Source organism: Takifugu rubripes, chromosome 1, assembly GCF_901000725.2.
Source record: "Takifugu rubripes chromosome 1, fTakRub1.2, whole genome shotgun sequence".
NCBI classification, from domain to species: Eukaryota; Metazoa; Chordata; class Actinopteri; order Tetraodontiformes; family Tetraodontidae; genus Takifugu; species Takifugu rubripes.
In genome coordinates this window covers 699,992-720,803 of record NC_042285.1, presented here as the reverse complement: position 1 = coordinate 720,803, position 20,812 = coordinate 699,992, and the positions used below count along the sequence as shown (strand labels likewise).

Genomic DNA, 20,812 nt, shown 5'->3' with positions numbered 1-20,812 from the left:
GTGTGTGAGTGAGTGTGTGTGTGATACACCTGCGTCACAGCATTATGGGACTTAAGGGCACTATAATGGAGGACTCCGAGACAGTGTTGGGTTTGAAAATATTCCCCATTTTTTTTGTTCCCGTTCTGAAAAACAGTCGTACGGCCACAGGGCTGAACCTGGAAGAGTGTGTGCGTGTGTGTGTGTGTGAGAGAGAGAGAGAGAGAGAGAGAGAGAGAATCAGCGAGCTGTCTGAAGGAAGTGGGAGAATCAAAGTGAGTGGGGGGGGTCATGCCCAGATGCACAGGATGCGTCTCTTGGGTACATGTACATATATTACACTTTTCTACATAGATCTATACACACACTGTGTTTACACAGTGTTAGAAACAAACAAACAAACAAACAAACGGCCCTTGCAGAATAGAGAGAAAAGGGGTGGGGGGGGGGGTGTTAAAGGGAGAGGGGATGAGGGGCAAACATGCAGACGCCTCCGCCGGCGCCCTCGTCCCCCACGAGCGTGGGTGCGAGCGGGTTCTTTAAAAACAACAACAACAATGAGGCGGTTCTAAAAGCCCCCGGATGTTGGAGGCTCCGCTGCATCACCAGAAACAACAGGACACTAAAAACACCCCCAAGCTGGAAGGTGACGAGCCGCCCGTCTAAACCCCCCCGGCCGGAGGAGAAAGAAACACACAAACGGAAGAAGACGTCAACACATAAAAGCCTAAAGTTCTACACTTTGGTGCTTCGTGTTTCTGACAGTTTCTCTCCTCGAGGTCTCGGAGCTCACGTGATCACTTCCCCTCCTCATCCTCTCACAACGCTCCGGGTTCGACCACAACGTCGCCCGCTCCTCCCTAAAATGCCGAAAAAAAACAACAACAAAAAAACAAAAAGCCCAAAAAAAAGGAAGAAGGTTTGTAAAATCTCAGCCGCTAACCTCCCCGCTCTGCTCCTCCCTTCTTAGATAGTGAAGATAAATGCTTGGTTGCGTCTTGTTGGTACATCTAGTCATAATTTACACAGCATATTCATAACGCAGAAACTGTCACAAGTTCAACTGGACGTCGCCTCCTCGCGCGGGACCGCTCAGCTCGCACGGGCAGAAAAAAGACGGCTGCCAGGGGAGGATAGTGGGCAAAGAGGCGCCCTCCTATCAGGCGCCAGAGGCATGCATCATCCCAGGGGGGCGGTGTCTTGTGGAGCCCACCCCCAGCAGGTCAAAGGGTTGAGGGGGGACAGGGTTGGTTGGTGTCGTGGAGAGGGATGCGATCTGGCCCAGCCGGGCTCCTGGCACGAGCCCATCCACGCAGAGGACGGGCCCCTGAAACACGGTCACGGAAAAAACACTGCCCCCCAAAACGCAAACTCCAGCGGGCTGGAGGCTCAGGACCACTGTGGGGGGGGGGACACAGGCAGGAGACAGCAGCTTAGACGCGGGGGCACGTCACGTACGAGCCAGAACCCACCCGGGCCACCGACCTGATCACTGGAGCGGTGCGGCCGGGGCGCCCGAGCAGTGGAAGTGCACGTTGAGCCACTTGCTGTCGCGGCGGTGCCACACCCGGGTCTCCTCCGATTGGCTGGAGCGGGGACGTCCCGTGCTGTCCACGAACTGCGTGAGGCGGATGTAGGCGATGCACGCCGCGTCCTCGCCGATCAGGTGCACGTGCGGGTTGAGCAGGGTGGTGTGCACGGGCTTGTTGTTCTTGCTCAACACTGAAGAAGACAAGCAGGTCAGAGGGGAGACGGTCAGAGGGGAGAGCGAGCACCGTGGGCGGGGCGGGCCACGCCACGCCACGCCACGCCACCATTAGGACTTACAGTTTTCAAAGTAGAACTTGTGGAAGTCCATTCCCTCCACCAGGTTCCCCAGAGCCTCGGGTTCAAAGGAGGTGAGTCCAGGGTCGCAAATCCTCCTGAGACAAAGGAGCGGCGGCGGCGCAGCGGCGTGGGCGAGAAGACGGAGAGATGTGAGCACGGTTAAGTTAAAGGCAGAAGAGAGGACGAGCGGAGGGCGTGGAACTCACGTGTAGGCGTCAAAGTCTCCGTTGTTGATGGCCTCGATCAGCTGCTCCGTGATCTTGATGATCTCCTGTTTGCGAGCTGCAGAGACGGGAACAAAGACGTAACTGGACGGGAGGAAACGGAGCAGACGTCCGTGCTCGGGGGCTCCGGACAAGCGTCCCTCGCCGCCACTCCGCCGTCCCTCGCCGCCCGGGGGCCAGACCCCCACGGGGAACAACAGCGTCACCTGACAGAAGCTACAGATGGAGGAGGAGCCATGGGGGAGCCAGGCTGGACAGGCGAGGACAGCGGGGACGACTGGACACGTTAAAGGTGAGAGACTAGAGTCGGGGGGGGGGGGGGGGGGCACGGCCCGGTCTGAGGCAGCGCTGCCAGAAAGATTCATTCTGGGTTCCAAACATCTTCAAAGTCAAATAAATTCCTCACTTATTAATCCTGCAACGTTTGTGGGATGGACGCAGCTTCTGACCCGTCCACTAAACCACCCGCTGGCTCCGTCTGAACCGCCTCCGTCTGATTGGGCGTCTGAGGAATCTTTTCCTCGCTGACATTAACGCTGATATTTAGCCAGAGTCAACCTAAAGAGGAAGCCACGCCCCCTGGTTGCTATGGCAGCAAGTGACCGCGCCAGATCCTGCATCCTGGAACGCTAACGTTTAGCATCAGGAGGTCCAGTGGAGCTAGAAATGGCAGCAACAGCAGAGCTCGGCTACGAAGGGGGGGGGGGGGGGGGCAGGCGTTAGCTACAGCCGGAGGGAGGCGCCACACAGAAAAGCCACGCGAGTCAAGGCGGCGTTCTTACTCTGCTGAGTGTTGTTTACAGCAGCGACAGCGTTGCCCCCTAGTGGAGCGGCAGGTACGGAAGCCTGTGAGGGCTCCGAGTCAGGGCAGGAGCTGTTGCCCGTGCTGTTCCAGGCCATGCGCTTTACGTCATGCGGAGGAACTGAAACACACAATGGGTGGTGAAAAGACAAAAGATGGAGGACAAGGACGGCAGGGAGAGCACGGCCGACACCCACCGACACCCAGAAACAGAGCGAACGAGGGAGAAGGACCAGTCAGACAGGTGAGACACGAAGGCAGGCATGCAGAGGGGACCCGGGAGGACATGAGAGGACCCGGGAGGACACAGGAGACAGCTGGAAGCAAGCTGGGCTGATGAGGATGAGGATGGTGAGGAAGGTTGAGGATGGTGAGGATGAGGATGATGAGGATGATGAGGATGGTGAGGTTGAGGATGGTGAGTGATTTATGTAAATTAAACAGACGTGTTGGGAGGAAACGCAGGAAAAGAACAAAGAGTCCAGCAGGGAAGAGAAGCCTGGAGTCAAAGGAATGATTATTAAACAGAGGACAAAGACAATCCTCTGTGTGTGTGTGTGTGTGTTACAGTTAGTGCATGTGTGTGTTAGTGTGTGTGAAAATGTTAGAACAGTTCTAGAACATCCAGGTGTGATGTAAGCAGGACTTCCTCAAGGTGGAGCTGTCATATTAGGACAGGGGGGAATACACACACACACACACACACACACACGCGCGCACACACACACACAGCGGGTTCCCACAGAAGAATTCCACAACTTGATGGCCTTAAATTGACATTTTCCTAGTTAGTGACACTAACTATCTCAACTAGATTAAACTACCACCACTAACGATCGGTCCCGTGTTTCCTAACCAAACCTTCTGATGCTGTAGAACGGATGGCTGAATGTTGGCCCCCCTCCCCCGGACTGTGTCCGTGTGTGGGTGATTGTGATTGGTGGAGCCTGTTTAGTCCCCAGCAGCCTCCGAAGGTTCTGCTCAGGTTCTGCTCAGGTTGAGCAGCACCATAATGGCTGATCATGAGCCTCCGTGCTGCTGCGCTCTGGATGGAGGCTGGTGGACTGAAACCATGGAGGCAGGCGCTAGCTTAGCATGTGTGGCAACAGGAAAACATTAGCGTAGGAAAATCCTCAAAGATGTTCCCAAGTTGGAAAAAGGTAGAGATAATAATGGAAACCAGTGGGAACCCTGGCAGAAGCTGGGTGGGTCAGAGTGAGGGAGCTCAAAGATGCTAGTGACAGGGACAAGCCAAGGTGGGAGCAGGTACCAGGGTGGTGGTGGGGGTGGGGGGTGGGGGGAGGGGGGGGGGGTCCTTGCCAGTGGCCACCAGTTCAGACTTGGTTGCCATGGATTAACTTACTGGCAGGTGAACTTTGAGGTGAGGGCAGAAGTGGGGGCATCTCCTCTGCGGCGCTACTCTGACTCAGCGCCGAACTGTCCACTAAAACACACACATGATAACATGTACACACACACACACACACACACACACACGCACACACACACCACAGGCACACCATCATGGTTCCCGACAGTCCAGCGGCACCAAGCTGAGGAACATCAGAGGAAACAGGAAGTACCTTTCCTACCTTTCATCTCCTCCTCGTCATTGGTGGCGTTGCTCTCCGTGGATCCCTGCGGAGACACAGACAGGCTGCAGCCACAGACCGGAGGGTGCTGATGCTCACTCACACACGTCTTACCTTGACCCCGTCGGGGGGGGTTGTGCACCACTGTGCTCTGGGACTCCTGCAAACAGAACAGACACGTTGGCCAGTGCGACACAAGCTGCTTCCTGTGCCTCTCAACTGGTTTAAACTGGCCCCCCTGCTGTAAACCAGGGGTCACCAGGGGTGACCCCTGGTGACCCCTGGTGTGACCCATCCAGATGTTTTAGGCTTAATTACACAAATCCTGAATTAATGTCAAATTACTTTGACAAATATGCAGATTTAATGTCTCGTATGAGGTTCATTCTAATGGATGCGCTCCTTCCTGTCACCAGTTGAGCGGCACACACACACTGCAATAAACACACACACACACTTCACAACATGCCAATGCTGAACAACAACAACACCACCACATGATAGATGTGGCAGTATGACAAGGATGTCCATGAGGATGTTAATGAAGGTCACAGGACAGAAATGGTTGGGTCTTTGGGTGATGGGGTCAAAGGTCAAAGGTTAAAGGTTAAGGACAGGCGGTTGCAAGGTAATGCTGATTTAAGCAAATGGTGACGAACACAGAGGCCATGAGAGGATGAATTCTGCCGATCTGGGATCAGGTGGGTCTGGTTTACTTCACTGAAAGAAAAGTTCATGCTGTTCAATCTAAAAAGCTCCAAAGTAAATGGAGTAAAAGCATCGTTTCCCTGCGTCACGTGCGGGGGGGGGGGGGGGGTGGGGGGCTAAAATGGTGGGAGAACGGAAACACAACCTCCAGAACGGGAGATGGGCGACAACAAGCAGCCACTACAACAATGGAGGATGAGGCACAGCACGCTGCTACGCTACTGTGGGGGGGGGGGGGGGGGGGGGGGGGGGGGGGGGGCGGCGCCCCTACTGTACCATCTGGGCGTTGGTCGCCATGTTGTTGTCTTTCAGGGCATTGATGGCGCTCACTATACTGTTCTTTACTGTTGTTGGTGGAAGGCTGGGACAAGAGCGCAGACACACACGTTACACACACTCGGAGTCAACACACACGTTACAAACACACACACACACACACACATTACACACACTCAGAGCCAACACACACGTTACACACACACACGTTACAGACACTCAGAGTCCACACACACACACGTTACAGACACACACACACACACACACACAGAAGCATGGCGGCTGGGAGCTAATGGCCGCTCTCCCTCCCAGGTTGTAGAGGGGTAACGGGGTAAATGAGAGGGAGAGTGCCACAGAATGGCCTTTAGATCGTCCTTTTTACTGCCTCACTAACTCTCCATGCCTCTGCCACTTAGCTGCACAGAGAGACCCCCAGGACAGGGCAGAAAGAGAGGGAGGGGGCGGGAAGCCTAATAGCAGCAGAGTGGTGGTGACTGCTGGGAAAAGGGAGCAGGAAACCGTTGACTGAAAACCATTAAAACAGGAAAGGTTGGAATCCACGGACAGACAAGTGTTACGCAATCATGTTTCAGAGGAAGTTGGATAAAGTTGGACGACGACCGTTTCAGTTTATCTCCACTCCCAGCTGGGAAAGGACGATGCTGCTGAGAGAGGAGAGGGAGGAGTGAGCTGAGGAGTGAGCTGAGGAGTGAGCTGGAAGAGTGAGCTGGAAGAGTGAGCCGCAGGAGTGAGCTGGAAGAGTGAGTCACAGGAGTGAGCTGCAAGAGTGAGTCGCAGGAGTGAGCTGGAAGAGTGAGCTGCAAGAGTGAGCCGGAGGAGTGGGCTGAGGAGTGAGCTGCAAGAGTGAGCCGGAGGAGTGAGCTGCAAGAGTGAGCTGCAGGAGTGAGCTGCAGGAGTGAGCTGAGGAGTGAGCTGGAAGAGTGAGCTGAGGAGTGGGCTGGAGAAGTGAGCCAGAGGAGTGAGCTGCAAGAGTGAGCTGGAGGAGTGAGCCAGAGGAGTGAGCTGCAGGAGTGAGCTGCAAGAGTGAGCCAGAGGAGTGAGCTGCAGGAGTGAGCTGCAGGAGTGAGCCAGAGGAGTGAGCTGCAGGAGTGAGCTGCAAGAGTGAGCTGCAGGAGTGAACTGGAAGAGTGAGCTGGAAGAGTGAGCTGAGGACCTTGCGTTTCTCCCCAGAATGTTGCACATTCAGTGTAGTTTTTAGTCACAGCTGCCACAATAATCCTTCATTCATGAAAATTACTGATGAACCTGAGGAGGACGGAGAGACAGACAGAGAGAGAGAGACAGAGAGAGACAGACAGACAGAGAGAGACAGACAGACAGACAGAGAGACAGACAGACAGAGAGACAGACAGACAGAGAGACAGACAGACAGAGACAGACAGACAGAGAGAGACAGAGACAGAGAGACAGACAGAGAGACAGACAGAGAGACAGACAGACAGAGAGAGACAGACAGACAGAGACAGAGAGACAGACAGACAGAGAGACAGACAGAGAGAGAGACAGACAGACAGACAGAGACAGACAGACAGAGAGACAGACAGAGAGAGACAGACAGACAGAGACAGACAGACAGAGAGACAGACAGACAGAGAGAGAGAGAGACAGACAGACAGAGAGACAGACAGAGAGAGAGACAGACAGACAGAGAGAGACAGACAGACAGACAGAGAGACAGACAGACAGACAGACAGAGAGAGAGACAGACAGACAGAGAGACAGAGAGAGAGACAGACAGGCACAGGTGACTTTACCTTAGCAGAGTCGGACTTCTTGTTGAGTAAGCTCTTGCAGGCTGTGAAGGGGACGGAGGACAACAGACAGGAGACAAATGCAAACTTTTACTGTTGGCAGCAGAAATACTTCACTTTTCCAGCTCTTTACAATTCTGCCACTTAAGCAGGAAGTGCAGTTATTGATCCCGCACAAGGACGAAAACATCTAGATTGATTCCAGAAAGGAGAAAAAAGACCAACGAACATGCTTTTAATGGTTATTTTGCCCCCCCCCCCCCACTTCTGGCCAGATAATTTGCTACTCTCTGCTAAACCCATTCAACTTTATTAATTCCCATCGGGGAATAAAAGCAACCTGAGAGCAAAGTAAACTTCCTTGATCCATTTAGGAGAGCCAGTAGATCTAAAGGCTGAGTGATGTCAGGGTTAAACTGCCCCCCCATGACTCCGGTCAGCAGGTTAATGTCAATTATTGATCTCTTTCAGGAGCCAACGTCACGTTTCCTTCTTAATAAATAAACAAAAGCCTTTTCTACGGACACACGGACGTTCCAAACAATCTTATTTTGTGTTTCTTACCTTCCAATAAGGAATGGGAGAGGGGGGAGGGGGGAGAGAGGGGGGGGGGGGGAGGGTTGACAGAGAGGGCTTAGTCTCAGTCCAGGGGGACGGAGAGAGAGGCACAGCACTGAATGCAGCAAACAAGACCACTCATGCTCCTAGACGGCGTCCAGTTAACCGCGGCCGGCCATGCAGCATCCAGAAGGCAGAAACGGCTCACACGAGGTTTTCATCGCACACCCGGAGAACGGCGAGCCGGCCGTCTGAGGCCGCCGCCCCTAGTGGTCTGAGGCCGCCGCCCCTAACGCTAATGTAATCCATCAGACAGCCACCAGAGAGCCGGTGGCCTTCGCCGCCTCCAAACGCGTCCTTCCCCCGCTCTTTCTGACAACTGTCGCCACTTTTACGGGACAGATTAGGCAGAGTCAAGATGACGCACGGCGCCGGCGCCCACACGTGCGCCACCTTGATGACAAGTGCGAGGAAGGAAGAGTTAGAACGCGTCTGAATTTGGATCTGCTGCCGGTTTTCTACAGAAAGCAGCCACTCAGGACACCCACATGCGAAAGGCTGCAAGGCAAACGCCTTTCTAGGAACATTCAGGGAGAGCGGAGCCAGCGCGGTTCTGGGCCGGCGCCACCGGGCCCGGTTCAGCCACACACCACGACAGTCAGGTACAACCGAGGAAGCCGACGAGGAGACAGAGGTGCCGAGGTTGCGATGAGTGACATCATCAGAGGACCGAAAGAAAAGCTGGATGAGTAAAGGAGGAGGAGCAGAGTGGGATGATGTCACGCGCGACACGTCCGGAACTTACAGGCAGCTTGGTCCAGTCTCAGTGAGGCGGGGTCGGACAAACCACCCCCCACCCCCCCGATCGGAGCGTCCCGATCACGCAGCCACACCTGCCTTTCTTTGGGTTCTCCACTGATGTCACCACCACCGACACGGGTCTCCCCCCGACCCCCCCCTACAGCTAAGGACACGCTTGTGCCAGTGTAGAGCAAAGAGGAGCTTCTCTGCAAGGGGAAAGAACTCCGTCCTGCTCTACACTGCGGTTCTACTCGATCCTTGGAGCCACCATCGGAATCGCCGACCTTTAGCCGTCTGCCCCAGCCAGCGGGGCGTGAGCCCAGCCCACCTTTCCCCACCCTGGACCTCAGGTCGGACGATGGCAGCACGCCAACCCAGCTCTTGCCAGCCCCCTGCTGTGTCAGATCCTGCCGCCCCAAAGGGTACATGCCCCTCCTCCTCCCCTGCCCCCTTCACCCTGTGCCCGTCCTCAGCTGGGAGGGTCAGAATGGAACTTGGAAGGAGCCCAATTGGAGATGAAATGGGTGACGAGCTCACGGCTGCATGGTAGTGAGGCGCAAGTTGGAACGAGAAAATGCCGGTGGGCCGATGAAGGACGCTGACGTCCGTGTGTATGAGGTTACAGATGAAGACCCCTCCCCCCCCCCCATGTATGTCTGAATGAGCCCCATGTGCATGGGTGTCTGCATGCATGTGTGCCGGCGTGTGAATGTGATGGGATGGAGACGCTGGCATGCAGGACTGTTCAGGGTGGCAGCAGGGGGCCCACCCTGCCCCGTTAACAAGAGGTAAGCATGTTGAGAGGATGGGCGTGTCTCTGGGACGTACCTTCCTGAGCCAGTGAGGCCGTGGAGGAGGCGGCAGCAGCAGAGTTGGTATGCTGCCGGCCCACTATTGGACAGAAACGCTACAGTTGGGAGGGGACTGTGCAAAGGTCAATCTACTGTTGATTCATGGGCCTTGGAAACTACAGGCGGTGCTGACAGGAGCCCAACCCCAGGCCCGACGCACGGGCTCCGGCACTAACGGGCACCCCTGTAGTTCCCCAGGCTCACGGGTGGAATGATCAGCCATCACCTGAGTGACCGATCACTCAGAACTGAGAAGGAGCCCCGGAAACGTCCTTCAGTTCAGACCCACTTTAATAACAGCACACTGGGCCGTCATGAAATATCTCATAAACATTTCTGCTGCTCTCGGAAAAGCAAACACTCCACCGGCGGCAGAGAATGCATGTGAGCGTGCACGCACACACGCACACACTCTCTCTCACACACACACACACGGAGAGACAGACACACAACACAAACAAAAGAAGAGACATATTAGCTTAGACAAAGACAAAACAGGCAGCCAGATCAGGAAAAAATACATTTAAACCTGAAATATCGCTTGAATTAAAGGAATCTGCAATGATAAATATTATCAATACAACAGAATTTATGACATGACTGGCAGGATGTAAAAATCACTTCAGAAATCCAGCTTTGCAACACAAAAGCCTTGTTATTTTGAGGATGAGTGGGAGTGTGTGTGTGTGTGTGTGTGTGTGTGGTGAGGGGGTTAAAAGAAGAGCAGAGGACTCTATCCACTCTCCTCCTTGCTCTCCCTCTGCATGCGCTGCGTGGGAGGCTGGGGTCGAAGAGCACACCCACCTGAGAAGTTTCTGGACACCAGCATGGTGGTGAGAATGGCTCCCTGGAGGAGGAGAGAGAAGTCAGGCCAGCACAGCCAGTCTTATTTCAGGACTTCCTTTAATAAAGCTGGGGGGCTGTTTCCAATAAGATCAGCATCTCCAGAGGAGAGATGCACCCAAAACACTTGATTTATCAGGCAAATTGAAGCCGATCTAACGATCCCGGTACCTTGAGTTTTCGGCGAGCGTTGAACTTGCGGAGGCACTCGACAGTTTCCTGTCTGTGCATCATGGACGCCACGGTGGAGCGATGCTGCGGGGAAAACAGGCAGTCAGCACTTTCCCCCGTGGGCATTAATGAGAAGGTGACAGCAGGCTGCCGCCATCACGCCCTTACGCAGATCCAGGGGTGTTTCAGGGCCTGATCGGCTGTGATCCTCTTGGCTGGGTTGATGGTCAACATCTGGTTGATCAGGTTCTTGGCCTCCGGAGTCACCGTGTCCCACTCTGGGGACGGAAACTGAGGAGACAAACGGGACAATTCATTTGGATCCATCCTCAAGTGCTGGTCCGCAGGCAGCCGTGCACGTGTTGGAGCGGACGCGTCCACAGTCCCGCCGATACGAGGACGAGATGCTCATTCCTGAAGGGTTTAACAGGACGCCGCCATCGGCAGAAAGTGACTTTATTAGCCCGACGCCGAGACAGAGGACGCGCTTTAGTCTCCAATTCTCCCGCAGACACACAAACGCACCACTCTGCAATGCGTCAGGGAGGCCCAGATGGGATCAATATCTTGGGACCAGCTCTCCGGCGGAAATGATTAAACTTTTCCCAATTCACACTCGACAAACGGGGAAGAATGAAGCAGGCTTACGTCATAGGCTCCAGCCTTAATCTGTTGATATAGTTTGTGCTGATCTTCATCCCAGAATGGAGGATATCCCACGAGCAAGATATAGAGAATCACCCCTGACAGAAAAAGAAGGAAAAGTTGTTACAGAAACGGGACGATTCTTCGAGTTGTAACACGTTTAACGAGGCTGACGTCTGCAACAAGCCGGCACAATTATCCTCACAGGTGAGGGTGAAGACTCACCACAAGCCCATATGTCCACCGGCTTGCCGTAGGGGTCCTTCCGTAGGACCTCCGGGGAGAGGTAGCCGGGAGTGCCAGCAAAGCCTTTCCGACAGACGAAACAGGAAATTCCGTTAAGCAACCTTCAGATTCTGAGGCTATTTCAGAGCAGTGATGTGAACGGTTGAAGTGATAGTGGCTCACAAACATCAGATTATGACAGTGCAGAGTCACGAGCAAACAGCCGGGAATCATCTTGTCCCTGCTGGACAGCCAGCCAAACGCTAGCAGCTCGGACGCTAGCCAAGACACAATGGCCCAAGCGTGAACCGCAAAGTGTCTGTGAGCCTCTTAAACAAGGCTTACATGGCAGGTGGACAGGGCTCTAATCTAGAAGGCCTCGTCAGCAGCCACCTCTAAGCTAAAATCCAGAAAAAATGAGCGACACCCAGATGGACGGACCATTTAATAGCGGTCTGTTTGACAGACGCGTGTCACTGTTTGTGTTCTCTTACCAAACCAAGCCTGCTGGTCTCCCTGCACTTCGATAGCAAGGCCGAAGTCTGCCAGCTTCACCGCCGCTCCCTTCATCTTGCTGGCCAGCAACAGGTTCTCAGGCTGGGACAGACAGGCAGACACACGGTGAAGCACAACGCAGGTCAAGACAGGGACGGGGACGGGGACGGGGACGGAGACAGACGGGCCGTCCCCACCGCAGCGCCGTCCCACAAACATTCACGTCTGATGGTTTCTACGCAGCGCCTGTGGGGGTGAGCTAAAGGTAGCAGAAACAATGAAAAGGATGGGGGATGCAGAGAGAATCTCTACATTGCCTTATATGGACATAGGTCCGTAGCCATAGAAACCGGTAGGGAGTCGTTTAGGAAGCGCCGCAGCCTGCGTGTTAAAAGGAAGGAGTGCTCAGAGAGAGGCGGCGTGTGGCCGCCCGCTAGATGGCTGCTGGTTGGGCAGAGCAACATAAATGGCTGCAGTAAAAGCCCACTCAGAATAAAAGGCCAACAAATCAGACAGGCAGCATCGGTAATGGTACTTTCTGACTGACACACACGCACGCACACACACACACGCCACAGACACCCTTCCAGATGCACACACACCTCCTAACCCCTGTGAAAAGATAGAATGCCTGACTGATTACTGTCCATCATGTGACGATTACATTAGCATAAAGCAGCTCCGGCAGAGAAAGGATGCAGCATCCTCCGCGCTTTGGACAGGAGCCTGAACGCATCGTGGGCTGCTTCAAGCCCCGCCCCCGCTGCGCCTGGGGTGGTGTGATGTCACGCAGGTTGTCTTGGTAACTTCTGAGGTTTGTCCGTGCCGTCGTCGCCTCTCTCGTACGAGTCCCGCTTCGCATCAGTGCAGCGCGCGCGCGCGTGTGTGTGTGTGTGTGTGTGTGCACGTGTGCGGTGAGAGTCCTTGTCTTTCCTTGCCATCGGTGAGAGAGCGACCCGACACGTGACCGTGACTCAGCCTTCAGCAGAGACACGCATTTGGGCGCCCCGTCACGCACACGCACACAGTTTTGGACGTGTCCAGGGAAGCGGACAGATCGGAGGACGGACGGATGGAGAGAGGGAACGCGGAGGAGAAAGAAAAAGAGAGGAAGATAGACAGAGATGGAGGAAAATCAAGAGCCGTCGGTGCGTTTCCATGGCCACGGGCAGAGGTGTGCGTGTGCATGCAAGTGTATAGTTGTCACGGCAACAGGCAGCCACTCACCTTGAGGTCTCTGTGCACAATATCATGCTGGTGGATATGATTGACACTCTCCAAGATCTGACTAATGCAATGGCTGCAGAGAGCAAAGGGGGGGGGGGGCAGACAGACACGTGTCAGTCGCCAGCTCAATGACCAAAATCCACCTTAAAAAATACAACAGTCTTTTTTTTTTACAGTGTGAAAAATAAGAAACAACAAGGTGACTAAATCCCCATCGAAGCCATTAAAACTGGAGGATGTGGGGAAACGTGGCACTTAATTAGACAATAAAGTAATCAGATGAAGCAATCAAAACACTAATAGGCTTCAAGGCCCCCCCAGCAGCAGAGGACAAACATGGACGCCGGAAACATGGACGCCGGAAACATGGACGCCGGAAACATGGACGCCAGAAACATGGACGCCGGAAACATGGACGCCATCCGTGTAGAAACGTTAATAATGGGGGGTCGTCCACCCAGCGCCGCCCTCACAAACACCCTCCTGCCCCGTTCCAGATGAGGTTAAAGGGTCAGAGGTCACGTGCGTGTGTGCACGTGTCCGTGCGCAGCCGTCGGGCTCAGCCTCCCCCCTCCCCCTCCCCCTCCCCCTCCCCGAGTGAGCGAACAGCCGAGGGGAAAAAGGCCGGAATGTCAGAAAAGAACCCGATTCTTTGAAATGAGACGTTCTTTTCTTTGTTTCGGGGGGAATTCGTCAAAAGTGGGCTGTTAATTTAGTGAGTCTGTGGGGGGGCGGAAGGATGGTGCACTTGTTGGGGGGGGGGCATCTGACAGGAATACAAACAAAGCAATTATATCCATCCTCCAGTGGCGACAGTGTGTTCTCTCACTCCCTCACACACGTGCACACACCCACACACACAGCTTATTTTGTGCAATCTCTCGTTTTGTTACTGGGCGTTTGGGGCGTGCACGTGAGGCGCCTACCTGGCGTCGGCTTCACTATAGTACTCCCTGGCTACAATGTCTTCAAACAGCTCTCCTCCTGTCACCCTGGGGGGGGGGAGAATAAAGGGGGGGCGTTAGCATCCGCGTTAGCATCCGCGTCTCGAGCGTGATCCAGAACACTCACAGGTCAAAGACCAGGTAGTGGAAGCCTTCCTCTGCGATGCTGTCGTGGAGCCTCACTGTGAAGAGAGGAGAGACGTTAAAGCCCGGCCCGGCCCGGCCCGGCCCGAGGACGGGGCTGGAGCCTGCTGAGGACCGGCTCCCCCCCACTGAGGTGGAACAGCTGGAGCCAGATGTTCCAGGAGAGCTGACTGGTTCTGTGTCCATGAAACCATCATGTGAACCCAATATCAGCAGGACGGCCCTGCAGCAGGAAACTGGAGCAACTGCCCCCCCTCCCGTCTTCCTGCCCCCCCTCCCGTCTTCCTGCCCCCCCTCCATCTGTCTCCAGCTCCTCTTGGTTTCATCTCTCCATCTGTAGCCTTTCTGCCCTCCTTTGTCCTCAACACAAATGATCCCAAAATGTTATTTTAAAAGGCCCAGAAGGAGAATAAGGAGAGCAAAGAGGGGCAGGAGGAGAGGGGCAGGAGGAGAGGAGAGGGGCAGGAGGAGAGGAGAGGGGTAGGAGGAGAGGAGAGGGGCAGGAGGAGAGGGGCAGGAGGAGAGGGGCAGGAGGAGAGGAGAGGGGTAGGAGGAGAGGGGCAGGAGGAGAGGGGCAGGAGGAGAGGAGAGGGGTAGGAGGAGAGGGGCAGGAGGAGAGGGGCAGGAGGAGAGGAGAGGGGTAGGAGGAGAGGGGCAGGAGGAGAGGAGAGGGGTAGGAGGAGAGGGGCAGGAGGAGAGGAGAGGGGCAGGAGGAGAGGGGTAGGAGGAGAGGGGAGGGAGAGGAGGAGAGGGGTAGGAGAAGAGGGGAGGGAGAGGAGGAGAGGAGAGGGGCAGGAGGAGAGGGGTAGGAGGAGAGGGGAGGGAGAGGAGGAGAGGGGTAGGAGGAGATGAGAGGGGCAGGAGGAGAGGAGAGGGGCAGGAGGAGAGGAGAGGGGTAGGAGGAGAGGAGAGGGGCAGGAGGAGAGGAGAGGGGTAGGAGGAGAGGAGAGGGGCAGGAGGAGAGGAGAGGGGTAGGAGGAGAGGAGAGGAGAGGGGTAGGAGGAGAGGAGAGGAGAGGGGCAGGAGGAGAGGAGAGGGGTAGGAGGAGAGGAGAGGAGAGGAGAGGAGAGGGGTAGGAGGAGAGGAGAGGAGAGGAGAGGGGCAGGAATGCAGCAGGCATCTCTCACAAACACGCTGATGTCAACAGACAGCTGATGTCAGACGCCTCTGTCAGTGCCTCTGTCAGTGCTCCGTGTGACTGCAGTCACCCATTTTGTGTGTTGACACGATCCCGTTAGTCATGAGGGTCCAGACGGCCATCATCATCATCATCGTCATCATCATCATCATCGTCATCATCATCATCATCATCATCATCGTCATCACCATCATCATAGCTCAAAGTGACCTCGGCCCTCCCGACTGGGACACCACCACCATTAATCAGGAGGCCAACGTCGTGGTGGCACCGGGTTTAACGGCAGGACCGTGCACGCCTCAACGCCGGCATTAGCATTAGCATTAGCAACAGGATACAAAGATGACAGGAGCATCATTTAACAGGGAGAAGGCAACAAACTCGTGCAGCTTTTGTAATTACGACCTGTTGGGCTCCATCAAAGGCAGCTCAGTTTGGTGTGAAACCACCAGAAATCCAGAAAATAATCACTTCACTCAGACTTCTGCGCCTCTTATTTGGGAATCTTAACAATTCCGGCCCATATTTGACACCGAACGAGACAGGAAAACGGCGCGAACAGGAAACTCACCGATGTTGGGGTGCTTCAGCAGACGGCAGATCCGAGCCTCCCGCTCCAGCTTCTGATGGTCTGAGAGAAGAAACAGAAAAGCTCCGTGTTAATCTGAAGGCAAATGGGCCAGAACCCTCCCGTCGGGGTCCGGAGGAGCACTAATTCCTGGCTCCACCCACATGAGCATTAATCTCAATCTGTGGTTATTACGCTGTAATTACAGCCGACACTGGGACCGGCTTTGCTGCTGAGCTGGAGCCTTTTCCCCCTCACGAGCAGGGCGCCGGATGTGAGCTTGAGAGGAATTCACCAGGCCGTGCGTCGTCACGGGCGCGCACGGCGTGTTGAAGCGTGCGCTGGGGTTGGCGTGTGTTGCTCTAATTAATGTTTCTGTTCTGGCTGCTACCAAAGCTAAACCAACATCCTTGTTTGAGCCTTTGGTAGAATCCTGCAGCAGTATTTGTGCACGTGAGAGCCGGAGCTTCAGCGACACGCTCCCTTGTTTCTGACCCACAAGGCCTCAGCACGTGCACGTGCGCACTAGGATCACAGTTTCCAGGCAGTTGTGAGCGTTAGCTGGTGGATATGGTCTTTACTGGACTTCATTGATCTGCCCTTTTAACTAATAATCAGGTTTTTCATTGATAAACACCCACATTTCTGGGTCTGATGTAACTTCCTGTCGTCTCCCTGCAGGTGCTCATTACTATGGTGACGCAGGACTGAGAGGGACGGGAGGAGGCAGGATTAGAGGACCGCCCCCCCCCCCCCCCCCCCCCCCAGTGTGGCGGTGCGTGCAGTGGCGTCACTCCTCTACCTCGCTGCAGTGACGCTGCAGGACTCGCCGCCTTAATCAATCAGAACCACAGTGTGGAGACGAAGAGGCAGAGGAAGAGGCAACGATGGGGCTGGAGGGTAATGACTGCCACTTCCTGCTGCTCTCTGATTGGCCATCTGCTTGGCCGAGGGGCGGGCCTACAGGCGGCTTAAAGCCTGGTCACCTCCAGACTGGAGGATCAAGCTGGGCCCAGTTCAGCAGGCATGGAACCACTACACACACACACTACACACACGCTACACACACTACTAATCAGCTGACAGGATGTCACCACCTTCACTAGATTTATCAAAAATAACACAGCTACATTATTTTAGGGGGAAAAGGGACACTTGGACCAGCAGCGGTATCAAACCGGTCTGACTGGGAACATTGTGAATGATCACCATCTCAGCCCTGAAGGTATGGGAGGACTGGGAGGACTGGGAGCACCAAATGTTGACCCATTAATAACCACGAGCCTCACTGGTGAGAGGTGAGAAACCAGACGAGTCCAAAGCTTCCGTCAGGTGGCCCAGACGCAGCGAGCAGCACTCAACAATGAAAGATGAGCTTTCAACAGGAAATGGACCCCAGCACGGATGTTGGAGCACGTGCACGTACCGAGCATGTGATTCAACATTGAGTGAGCCAGCTTTTCGTCTTTTAGGTATCGAGTCATTTTTCCTTATTTGTTAAATGAAACTTAAACCTCTGCGACCCCCAACACATTAGAAATATAATCACTGGGTAGAAATAGGTGTATAACCGTGTGTGTGTGTGTGTGTGTGTGTGTGTGTGCGTGTGTGTGTGTGGAGCCTTCTGCTCACTTACAACCACCCCCACCTGCATGTAGGCTGGACCGCCTCACAGCCAACCACCTCTACCCATCGCCACATCCCATCTGCACCACTTCCCTGTTCCCTCCGTCTGCTTGCTTGCTTGCTTCCTTCCTTCCTTCCTTCCTTCCTTCCTTCCTTCCTTCCTCTCCCTCTCACCCCCCCCCCCCCCTCCTCAGATTACTGCAGTGTTTACCAGAGCTTTGAGAGACTTACCCACCAGGCCACGCGTGAGGTCACACTCGCCCCATCAGGCTAAAAAAAACCTGCCCAAATCCTAGCAGGCAAGCTGCCTGCTCACGCACTGGCTGCCTGTGTGGACGTGATGCGCCTGTGTGGGGGGGGGGGGGGGGGGGGGCACCGAGCATCAGCTGGACGGCCTCTCCTGCCTCCACCTGGCTGTTTGGTCTCGTTTCACGTGTGTTTCGTACGGCTGCTCTCTACCGTTAAAACTCCTCCTCTTGGCCAGCGTTCTTCTCCCCTGGTGCAAACACACACCTACATTGTACCGCCCGCCTCCCCCAAGAGCCCAGACCATAATAGCAGAAGCTCCACTACACACACTCGATGGCAGGGATAGAACCGCCATCATGTTCGGACACACAAACGTCAACATACAGACAAAAGAGGGGAAACGGGGAGGCGCCTGTGGAATCCGTGGGGTCTTAGCTGCTGATGAGATACATTAAGCATAAGTGGATTAGCCTCAATCCCCCCCCCCATAGAAAGTGAAGAGGAAGACAGAGGGAAGGAGAGCAGCCAAGAAGGCAGAGGGGCAGAAGGACACAAGGAAGGTGTCAGTGTGTGTGTGTGTGTGTGTAACTAAATGCTGGTTACACACCAAAAAAAAGATATGTTGTTGACCTGTATGTAACAGGTCAGATATAAATGGTTTAAACTTTGGGCCATTTCTCCAGATAATGATCCCCATCATAACTGTGTGTGTGTGTGTGTGTGTGTGTGTGTGTGTGTGTGTGTGGGTGTGGGTGTGGGTGTGTGTGTGTGTGTGTGTGGTGTCACCTCTTGCAGACAGCTTCTTAGTGTTGATGATTTTTGCAGCGTACTCCTGTCCTGATGACTTCTTCACACACCTGCGCACCACTGAAAACGCTCCCCTACGAAGACAGAACACAAGCTGTTGAAGGGCCCAAACAGCAGCAACATCACGAGACTCGGAGGCAGGAGGGCCGGTACCAGAACTGGGCCCACGGCCCGGATCTCCTGCAAACCGTTGATAATCGCTACAAGACCCGAAAGCTCTGTGGGAGAACCAATGTGCAACAGTTGGGAGTGCGTCGCTGCTGCCAGAAGCAAATGTTGGTGGACAGGAAGGTGGTGATGAAGAGGAGCTGGTGAAGAGCCCAGCATCACTGGTGAAGAGCCCAGCATCACTGGTGAAGAGCCCAGCATCACTGGTGAGAGCCCAGCATCACTGGTGAAGAGCCCAGCATCACTGGTGAAGAGCCCAGCATCACTGGTGAACAGCCCAGGATCACTGGTGAACAGCCCAGGATCACTGGTGAACAGCCCAGGATCACTGGTGAACAGCCCAGCATCACTGGTGAAGAGCCCAGCATCACTGGTGAAGAGCCCAGCATCACTGGTGAAGAGCCCAGCATCACTGGTGAGAGCCCAGCATCACTGGTGAGAGCCCAGCATCACTGGTGAAGAGCCCAGCATCACTGGTGAAGAGCCCAGCATCACTGGACTCTTCCCACCTTCCTTGGTGAACAGCCCAGCATCACTGGACTCTTCCCACCTTCCTTGGTGAACAGCCCAGCATCACTGGACTCTTCCCACCTTCCTTGGTGAACAGCCCAGCATCACTGGACTCTTCCCATCATCCCTGGTGAACAGCCCAGCATCACTGGTGAAGAGCCCAGCATCACTGGACTCTTCCCATCGTCCCTGGTGAACAGCCCAGCATCACTGGACTCTTCCCTGGTGAACAGCCCAGCATCACTGGACTCTTCCCACCACACCGGCTGCTCTCTGCCTGCCTCAGGAAGAGGACGGCAGCTTTTCCAGCCACTCTTGTACGCAGCGCTCTGCTCCTACCTGCGGCTCTTGGGTTCAATTATTTACCCGTAAATGAGACGTGGCAGGTGACAGAAGTGCGGATCAGAGCCGCCACCTTAATAAGCCGGGATGGGGAAAATGCATTACGCAGCGGTTACGGAAACAGCGGCCAAGAGAAATGGACCAGAGAACCGGAGGCAGCATCCGGTGGGGAGGACGTGTAGGTGTGTAGGTCCCCGAACGATCAGGGCCATCGATTACTGACAATTATTCGGGAGTGGAAATGGCAGCTGGAAATGAAGGCGGCTGCGTCTCGATCGGGCCGCTGTCGCCCCGCTGCTGCGGCGGCGGCCGGAGGAGCCTCGGCCGGCCGCCAGCAGCAGATGTCGGCGCTGATGGAACAAGAGGTTGCGGCCCCGTTTCCTTGTCGTCATCAAAATACCGAGAAAACACGTCATTCCCCCCTCGCAGGGTGGACGCACCGTCCTGGACAGGAGCTCACACCCACGACGCCGAGCGCAGCCGCAAGAACTTCCTCCTTCGATGATCCAGGGGTTCGCGGCGTTGCTCAACACGGCCGCACAAATCATCTGCAGCTGCTCGCAGGGGGGGGGTGGGGGGGCCGCCGGCCTAGTTAGCCAGCGAGCACAGCCTCGGTTCTGTGGAGCCTGCGAGGAGCTGTCAGAGCTGCGGGCCAGTAAATGTCACAGGGCTCCGGCTGCGGCGCCTCCCGGGGCCCCGCTGACGGCTCCGGCGCACCAGAAAATAAGGGCTCGCAAACACGGAAGGGCTCGTCCCCGCCGGTGCTCCCGGCTCGTCGCGGCGCATTTTCGGCTTAAACGCCGAAAAGAGTGAGCTAAACCCGGCTAGTTGGTCAACATCAGCGTGGTAGCTGCGGGCTACGAACCGAGCCTGAACGCGCTGCGCTCCGGCACCGCGGCAGCAGCTAAGCTAGCCGATAGCAACCGTGCTTTAGCCCGGCTGCGCCGCGACAAAAGCTCCGCTCCGCACCGGTTCTGCGGGCTCGACCCCGAGGCGGACGCTGCCGAGGAGGCTGCTCTCATTCGGGGATCTGCTAGCGGGCTAACATGGACGCGAGCGAGGCGAGGCTGCGGGGGTGGGGGACGAAACCAGAAGACAAACACGATGCTGCTTACTTCCCCAGCTCCTCATACAGCTGATACTCGTCGGTGAACCGGGTCGAAGTTACGGTGGTTGCCATGGTCGGAGCCGCGAGTGGAGCGCCCGAGCCTTGGGGTACGACGGTGGCTCTGGTACGGGGTCCGGGAGGAGGGTAGCCTAGCCTCCAGTACTGGAGCACCTTTACTGACAGGCAGGCGAAGCTGAAGAGGATAGAGGCGA

General features: G+C 55.3%; 1 pseudogene; it reads right to left on the bottom strand.

Moving 5' to 3' along the window:
- Window positions 1–108: 108 nt before the first annotated feature.
- LOC101061462 (calcium/calmodulin-dependent protein kinase type II subunit gamma-like) lies at window positions 109–20,812 on the bottom strand (annotated as a pseudogene).